General features: G+C 55.9%; 2 pseudogenes; both read right to left on the reverse strand.

Moving 5' to 3' along the window:
• Positions 1-731: 731 nt before the first annotated feature.
• LOC112617650 lies at positions 732-2,406 on the reverse strand (annotated as a pseudogene).
• A 3,622-nt stretch (positions 2,407-6,028) lies between these two features.
• Positions 6,029-6,654, reverse strand: LOC112617649 (annotated as a pseudogene).
• Positions 6,655-9,295: the final 2,641 nt, after the last annotated feature.

Here is a 9,295-nt window from a genome sequence, read left to right on the forward strand (position 1 = left end):
ATCTCCATCCTTGGTGCGTCCCCTGCCTCGTGTACCTGGCTTTATACTTCGGGGTTGTGGGGGCGGCAAGGCCACCAGGAGGTGGTAGGATGCTGGGGTAACCTGGACACTAATCCCCCCGGGGGCGAGAGGTGCACAAGGCCAGGGAGGCACAGGAGTGGCTCAGCAGAGCGCCCCAGCCCTCTCCCCTCAGTGGTCCAGCGCCAGGGATGAGGCAGAGACCACGGTGAAGTGACCTCAGAGACTCATCCATGGAGTGCTAGGGTCTAGTCGGCGTTGGAGGCACAGGAGTAGGGGGTAGAAAGGCCTGCCTCTGCCTATGGAGTTGTCTTGGGAGCCAGGAGGAGGCCGTGACCCGAGAAAGATGCTGGACTGAAGCCTCAACCCTCCTCCACTTGATGCATTCCTGTGCCACAGTCCTCACCGTGACCGTGCTGCCACTTGACCCAGATGCCCCCCAACCAGGGATTCAGCCAGAGCCCCACCTCAGCCTTAGGGACCTCTGCCCACCACACCCTCAAGCCAGGATGCCCGGAGGGGTCCCCGGAAATGGGTGTGGTTCAAGTGATTTAACTCATTTAATACGCCCTCAGGGTGCGTGTCCTGCCCGCAGGGCCACAGCCTCCAAGGACATTATCTGGACTTAGTCCCCTCTCCGCGATGCCGCAGCCGAGTGGGCGTGTCTGGGCTAGTCCCGCCCCCACATTGCCGATAGAGGTAATGAGTGCGACTCAGGCCTGGTCCGGATCCCTCTCAGTGAGCGGAGATCCGGAGCTCGACTCCGCCCCGCGGCCCAGGGGGCGTGTCCGGGGTGGGGCTGGCCCGGCCCGCTCACACCAGCGTGGGCTTCAAGCTGCCATAGCTGGAGTTCTCTGTACTGTAGGCTTTCGGCACGCTGTGGATGCCCGGCAGGGGCTTCCAGTGGGGGCCGCCCCAGGGCGCCTCCAGCGGGCAGAAGCGGTCGAGCCCCCGGAGCGGGTGCAACGGGGGGCTGTAGGACTCCTGAGCCAGAGACAGGGCTCCGCGGTGCGGCACGGCCGAGGTCACCGGCCTGGCGCGTGGCACGCGGACCCGCGGTGGTCGGGGCGGCCGGGAGGAGCGCGGACAGGGCGGCCGCTGCGGGCCGTGGCCCCAGACCTGGGGCGTCTCTTCGAAGCTCCAGTAGGTCAGGGAGTCCTTGCGGGGGTATCCGGACAGCTCCGTCCTGTGGGAGCAGGGCAGGATAGTGAGGACCGCAGCCTGCGTTCCTGGGTCCTCGAGGTACTTAACGTCCTTGAAACTGAGCTTTTCGCATCCTAGGGAAGGAAACGGGGGCTTTCGCTTCCTTGGGAAGGAGTATGTGGGGGCTCAAGTACGGAAAGAGGCCCTGCTCTCAGATCCAGAATCCCCTCAGCCGCTGTGCAGGCTTCCTGTCCCTACCGCCGTTCCTGAGAGTTGACACTAAGGACTCCTGGGTGCTAAAAGAGGGAGGGGCTGGGGCCGGAACTTTGGGTTTTGCTGCTATAGGAGTCGAGGCTGAGACCACTGGGTCAGAGAATGGGAGCCAGCCCAGGGGCTCGGCGTGCACCGGCCAAGGCAGGAGGCGGTGCCGAGCGAGAGCCCGGCTTACTTGGGATAGAACCGAAAGTCCCGCGCCGAGGTGGTCAGATAGAGCTGGCGGCGGTCCAGGACGCCCCGGTCGGATACTGTGAAAGGCCGGCCAGACAGCTCGGGGTTCTTCGTCCAGGGAATTAGAGCCTGAGCAAGATTGGGGGAGGAGGCATACCCAAGACATAGATTTCCTACCCCGTTCAAAGCCCTAGTTTTAGCCCCGCAGCAGCTTCGGAGCCCTGAAGGTGAGTTTCTAGTCCCTGGTCCTTCTGGCCTGGCCTGAATGCCCAGCCCCTACCCCGGCTCCTCTAACCTCCGGATCCCGCCCCAGACTCTTTAGCCGCGCCCCAAGGCCATGATTTCTTCTGGCCCCGCCCCAGGCTCCCGGAACTCCGCCCCGTCTCGGCAGCGCCGGCTTCTACACCGCCACCTGGGAAGGCCCCCCGCGGTGGTGGTCTGCGAGTTGTAGGGGCTGGGCCCCGACGTATTCGGGTACGCGCGCGTCCGGGTCGGGAGAGCCCCTGTACTGCGCCCTCGTCTCGCTGCTCTGGTACTTTGTGGTCAGTGGGAGGTGCCAGCCGCGGCGTCTGAGCTGTGGAAAGGCGACCCGGAGACCCATGTGAAGGCGCAGGGGACTTAAATGCAGTCCCCCGCCCTGTCCCCCGCGGACTCCGGCACTCCCCAAACCTTACCTTTTCTCCTAAATCCTTGATACCTACAGTCCGTGTGGGGTCTGCAGGCTCTGGGGCTCTGGGCTGGGCGCAGGGCCCGCCATGGGTCTTGGGCACGTAGGCCGAGCCAGAGGTTGTCTCCCATCTGCTGAGGACCTCGTCGAAAGCCCAGATGCGAGAATCCTGCTTTGCAGCCGGGGGTAGAGGGTCCGCGACCGTGGACTGGAGAGAAGGCGCTGCACATCAGCTAGACTCAGGAGTCCGTATCACCCCCCACCCCAAGCTCTGACCTCTTCCAGTCGGCCCCCAGCCCTTTCTCTGCAATCCCTGGCATTCAGCTTCCCTGGTGCCTCCTCTCTCAGACCCAGGACTCTAGGACCCTCCTCCTTCAGAGAGGAGTCCAAACTCCCAATCCCCTTTACTTAGCCCGTATCTTTCTGGGTCTCCAGTCCCCGCAGGGCTTCAGCCTAGGGTCTGCTCACCTGCACCGTGGGCGGGATGATGGGTACGGGTGGGATAATGCGGTGGGCAACGTAGCTGCTGGTGCGATGCCAGTTGGGCCTGGATCCAGGTACCTCGGTTGCAGAGATACGGCACCACGCTGGGCCACAGCACAGAGCCAAGCTGCCACCAGCCATAGTTTCACCTCCACCCGGTAGCCAAGCAGTAGCTGGCTTGTTGTGGTTGTTGCCCCAGGTGACAGAACCCGCCCACCCTGAACCTAGCCAATCGAGGGCCTGCAGACATGTGGATGGATGGAGTGAAAAAGAGACCCAGAGACAGAGGGACAGGGACCCCAAGAGGGGCACAGAGAAACACGGGGAGGGGGATGGAGCCTCAAAGAGAGGAGGTCGGAAAGGGAAGGAGAAGTTCAGAATTTCAGAGACCCAGTGGGTGGGGGACAGAGAAACCCAAAAAGAAGGATAGGGACCTGGAGGTGTCAAGATCCAGACAGAGAGACAGAGACCCCTGCACTGCACCTAGCAACTCAGGACCTCCATGAGAAACACCCCCCTTTCTTCCAGGGCCCAGATGTTCCCGGCTACTTCCTCTACCAGGCCTGCCCACCTCGGGGTAAGGATTTCCAGACATCCCCTGGGCTCCCCGACCCTCCCTGCACGTGCTGAAGTAATCAGCACCAGCATTGGCTGTCCTGCCTGCCTTTGATTTGCCTGAAAAGTTCCACCTGGGTAGGCAGAGTGTGGAAAGAGGAGGGAACCACAGAGAAGTGCACAGGGACATAGCGAAAAAGATGGGCTTTGATGAGTGAGAAAGAAGTACAAGAGAGGAGAGAGACAGGAAGGAAGAAACAGACCACATTGGAAATGGAGCTATTAGGACTGACCCAGAGGCTAGAGCCACTGGAAGTTAGAGACAGAGAGGAAGGTGGCAAAAAAGAGCAAAATCACAGATAGTAAACAAGGAGATGTAGAAACTGAGGCAGTCACGCCCCAGCCCGCCCAGGGGCCTGGTCTGTGCAGATGGGTGGAGGGGATGCCTATGTCTTTTGCTCAAAGCTGGACCTGAGCGAGAGAGGGAGAGAGACAGACAGAGAGATTGTGTGTGTGTGTGTTGGCAACACATGTGGGGCGATGGGTAATACGTCATGGGCTGTTGTGAAGGCCTATGATCTCGCCCTGGCTTCCTTGTAATTTCTTCACTATAAAGAGCTTTTGGTCACCAGGCACGGTGGCTCACTCCTGTAATCCCAGCACTTTGGGAGGCTGAGGCATGCGGATCACTTGAGGTGAGGAGTTTGAGACCAGCCTGGCCAACATGGCAAAACCCTGTCTCTACCAAAAAATACAAAAATTAGCCACACTTGGTGGCGCGCACCTGTAATCCCAGCTAAGGCAGGAGAATCACTTGAACTTGAGAGGTGAATGTTTCAGTGAGTTCAGATTGCGCCACTGCACTTTAGCCTGGGTGACAGAGAAAGACTCTATCCAAAAAAAAAAAAAAAAAAAAAAGAGCTTTAGGTCAAGGCCTCTGCCTCCTCCACCCCCATTAGCTCATCCCACCAGCCCATTCTTCAGACAAGGAAAACTGAGGCTGCCTTCTGCAGCCTGGCCCAGAATCCCACTTACCCCTCCTCCCCCATTCAGGCTTCTGGGGCCCTTCTGTTGGATTTTTCTGGCCCTACTCAAGGGCTCTCAATGCACAGTGACCCCTGATCCTAGCCAGGAGGCAGGCTAGTTAGTCAGAACCTCATGCCCCACTCAAGCTGGACAAATTTTTTTTTTTTTTTTTTTTTGAGACAGAGTTTCACTCCTTTTGCCCAGACTGGAGTGCAATGACATGGCCTTGGCTCACTGCAAGCTCTGCCTCCCAGGTTTAAGCAATTCTCCTGCCTCACCCTCCAGAGTAGTTTGAATTACAAGCACCTGCCACCATGCCCAGCTGATTTCTTTTTATAATTTTAGTAGAGACGGGGTTTCACCATGTTGGCCGGACTGGTCTTGAGCTCCTGACCTCAGGTGATTCGCTCACCTCGGCCTCCCAAAGTGCTGGGATTACAGGTGTCATCCACCACACTCGGCCATCAAGCTGGACAATTTTAAGGTCTGTTTCTTTCCCAATGTAGGGTAAAAACTGGGACAAGGAAAAGGGCTAGAAACCTGACTCCATCTCCCCACCCAGGCCTGAACTCTCCAGCATCCTGATGACTTCTCATGCAATCTTGTTTGTACTCCCCCTGTGATGGGTGGCTCATTACCTCACAAGAGACTATTCTAAGCCAACACCTGCCCCCTCTCACCAAGTAAGATTTCCCATTTGAACCCCAGCTCCCAGACACTTAAAGGCCTTCTGTGGACCACGTTCTCAAGGTCCCCTGGCCATCTGCTTGCATGTTCCAGTGTCTCTCCTTCCCCAACCACATCTTGAAATGTCCCCTCCCACTCTCCAGGATGAGCAAGGTGGTAACCTCTGAGACTAAGTAATCAGTAACTTAACGCCAAGGGCCACCAATGATCAAATCCATGAGAGTTGATCTGAGGAGTTTTGTATTAGGACTAAGAAACAGTAAACACTCAAACACTCAGTAAATAGTGGCTCTTATTATCATCATCATCTTTTTCTTTTTTTTTTTTTTTATTTGAGACGAAGTCTCGCTCTTGTCCCCCAGGGTGGAGTGCAGTGGGGTGATCTCAGCTCACTGCAAACTCCACCTCCCAGGTTCAAGCAATTCTCCTGCCTCAGCCTCCTGAGTAGCTGGGATTACAGGCACCTGCCACCACATCCGGCTAATTTTTTTTTTTTTTTTTTTTTTTGTATTTTTAGTAGAGATGGGGTTTCACTATGTTAGCCAGGATGGTCTCGGTCTCCTGACCTTGTGATCCGCCCATCTCGGCCTCCCAAAGTGCTGAGATTACAGGCGTGAGCCACCGCGCCCTGCCAATTTTTTCTATTTTAAGTAGAGACGGGGTTTCACCATGTTGGCCAGGTTGGTCTCAAACTCCTGACCTCAGGTGATCCGCCCACCTTGGCCTCCAAAAGTTCTGGAATTACAGGCATGAGCCACTGCACCTGGGTATCATCATCATCATTCTTACCCTCAAGTTGCTCCAGGAGAACTCCTATTCAACCTTAAAAACCCCGTATGGTTTCACCCATCCTGCAGAGACTAAGCTCAAAATCATAGAATTGTGATTTTGTGATCATTTGATGAGTTCCCAAACTGGGATCCTTAGAGCAACTGGGCCCCCTGAGGTCTGTCAGCATCCAGCTCAGTTCTTTTCTGCCTGACCAGTTACTGGGCATGGGCCTCAGGCCCAGCCAGTCCAACTGAGGAGTGTGCAGGCACAGACAGTGTCAATTTGAATCCATCGCCAGCCCATACGGCCCTGGGCATCAGCGATCAATGCCCGTACATAGGACTGCTTGGTCTTGCACTCAGACACCCAGTGCCTTTGGTCCACACCCCGGCAGCCCCCTCCACCTGCCCCCGGGCCACCTTCCTCAGAGTTATCAGCCTTGCAGCGGGTTTCAAAGAAGTACTGGCGGAGGGGACTGCCACCAGCTGCAGGCACCTCACCCAGCACCTCCACCTCACGCCCATGCAAGTCCACAGCGGTCCGGGAGTCAGTCACCCAGCCGCTGACTGCGTCGCGGCCAGTTCACCCCGACGACTCCCTGGTGCAGTTTCGCTTACCCCACACCAGCTGCGGTTGGCCAGGGTGCCTGCTGACTCTCGAAAGGCCCCAGCCTCCAGGAGGAGAAGCAGAGGGGGCCCAGCAGAAGCACCCCTAGACAGGACCACTCGGTGGGGGGGGACAGAAGGTCCCACTCAGGGCCAGAAATGGGGGTAATGTCGAGGGTGAGGTTGGGACTTAATTGGCACACTGGGGAGGAGGAAAAGGAGGAGGATGGGGAGGGAGCATGAGGGGAGGGGGAGCAGTTCTCGGAGCACCTGGAGACAGAGAGCAGGAGGCTGGGATTAGAGAAAGGGGTGAAAACTTCAGTGGGGACAGAAGTTGGAAACCCCAGGGGAGGCTTGCCTGCCAGGATTGTGGGGAAGCTCTTGTTCTAGAAGTTTGGGGGATCCTATATCTAACACTTGCATAACGCCCAAATTGTAGATTAATAATAAATATACAGGCCGGGCGTGGTGGCTCAAGCCTGTAATCCCAGCACTTTGGGAGGCCGAGACAGGTGGATCACGAGGTCAGGAGATCGAGACCATCCTGGCTAACACAGTGAAACCCCGTCTCTACTAAAAAAAAAATACAAAAAACTAGCCGGGCGTGGTGGTGGGCGCCTGTAGTCCCAGCTACTCGGGAGGCTGAGGCAGGAGAATGGCGTAAACCTGGGAGGCGGAGCTTGCAGTGAGCTGAGATCCGGCCACTGCACTCCAGCCTGGGCGGCAGAGTGAGACTCCGTCTCAAAAAAAAAAAATAATAATAATAATAATAATAAATATACAACTACTACTGTGACTCACGCCTGTAATCCCAGCGCTTTGGGAGGCCGAGGTGGGCGGCTCACATGAGGTGAGGAGTTCAAGACCAGTCTGGCCAACTTGGTGAAACTCTGTCTCTACTAAAATTACAAAATTAGCCAGGCATGGTGGCACACGTGACTATAATCCCAGCTACTCAAGAGGCTGAGGAAGGAGAATTGCTTAAAACCAGGAGGCAGAGGTTGCAGTGAGCCAAGATTGTACCATTACACTCTAGCCTGGGCAACAAGAGCGAAAATCCATATCAAAAATAAATAATAATAATAGAATAAAAATAAGTATTCAACTACTATTACTTAATAGCAACAGATGATGAAATACAGGCTCAGAGAAATTAATGATTTGTGTCCGGTCACACAGCCAGCAGATGGCACAGATGGGACTTAAAGTCTGGGTAACTGCACCCTGCCATCCTTCCTGTACAACTCTGAGGAAACATAAGTCTTGCATCTTGTAGGATGTTCCAATCAATTTTTTTTTTTTTTTTTTTTTTTTTTTGAGACAGAGTCTCACTCTGCCCAGGCTGGAGTGCAGTGGCACAATCTCGGCTCACTGCAACGTCTGCCTCATGGGTTCAAGTGATTCTCCTGCCTCAGTCTTCTCAGTAGCTGGAATTACAGGCGCCTGCCGCCGTGCCCAGCTGATTTTTGTATTTTTAGTAGACATGGGCTTTCACCATCTTGGCCAGACTGGTCTTGAACTCCCGATTTCAAGCGATACTTCTGCCTTGGCTTCCAAAACTGCTGGGATTACAGGCGTGAGACACCACGCCTGATCCCTAACAAATTGTTTTAATACGAGATCTTGCTGATTCCCCGCTGCACTTGAACTCCTGGGCTCAAGCAATCCTCCTGCTGTGGCTCCTGAGTAGCTGGGACTACAGACTCAAGCCACCATGCCTGGCCACATTCTACAATTTGGAGAAAGGCCACAACCTGGAATCCTAGGGAGACCCCAGTTCACCTCAAAACTGCCACTAAGGAGGTAAAACGCTGCCCCTCTGAGACAGGCTTCAGTTTTCCCGTGTGTGAAATTGACCTGGCGCTGGGAGAGGCTGGTGGAGGCTTGGATGTTGCAGTTTCTCTACAACATTCTGGAAGCCTGTGGTTCTGGGAAAGGGTGGTGTGGAGAAGACTGGGAAACAGCCAGTGGTTACCAGACCTGTCAGCACCTCCTCCACCTTGGAGCTCTGGGGCTGGGAGTCTCCAGGCTTCGGGGGGCCCCTGTGAAGGACACAGCTGGCTCCCTCTTTCCTGACATCTCAGGAGAGGGAGGGGGCAACCACTTAGGGGAAGAAAAGATCAGGCAGGGTATACAGGCAGGTGGGGAAGGGGCCAAATCCCTGAACACCCCCTCCCCAGAGTTCCTCTTGAAGTGCAGGGTACCCAGGAGTCAAGTCCCTGCCCCCTTTCCGAGGCCCCTTTTCTACCCAGGTGATGGCTCCTGGCAGGGATGGGAAGCAGATGGAGAGAGGGTAGGGAAGAGGAGGAGAAGGGAGGAGCAGTGCTTGAAGGAGGCTGGAAGAGATGACATCCCCCTCCGCCCATTCATTCAATTCAGGTTCCCACCCCGGCACCTGCACTGCCAGTGCCAACCTCAGAGGGAGGAAGAGGGAGCTCAGCCTAGAAGGCTCAGGCCCTGCCCTCTGGGCCACACTGACCATGTGGCCTTCCTTCTCCCCACAGAAGGTGAGACCATGGACACCTCCTGAGCTGGATGTCATCCCCTGTCCCCACCCTGTTTTTTTTTTTGTTTGTCTGTTTTTTTTTGTTTTATTGTTTTTTTTTTTTTGAGACGGAGTCTCGCTCTGTCGCCCAGGCTGGAGTGCAGTGGCCGGATCTCAGCTCACTGCAAGCTCCACCTCCTGGGTTTACGCCATTCTCCTGCCTCAGCCTCCCGAGTAGCTGGGACTACAGGTGCCCGCCACCTCGCCCGGCTAAGTTTTTGTATTTTTTAGTAGAGACGGGGTTTCACCGTGTCAGCCAGGATGGTCTCGATCTCCTGACCTCGTGATCCGCCCGTCTCGGCCTCCCAAAGTGCTGGGATTACAGGCTTGAGCCACCGTGCCCGGCCT

Source organism: Theropithecus gelada, unplaced genomic scaffold, assembly GCF_003255815.1.
Source record: "Theropithecus gelada isolate Dixy unplaced genomic scaffold, Tgel_1.0 HiC_scaffold_309, whole genome shotgun sequence".
Taxonomy (NCBI): Eukaryota; Metazoa; Chordata; class Mammalia; order Primates; family Cercopithecidae; genus Theropithecus; species Theropithecus gelada.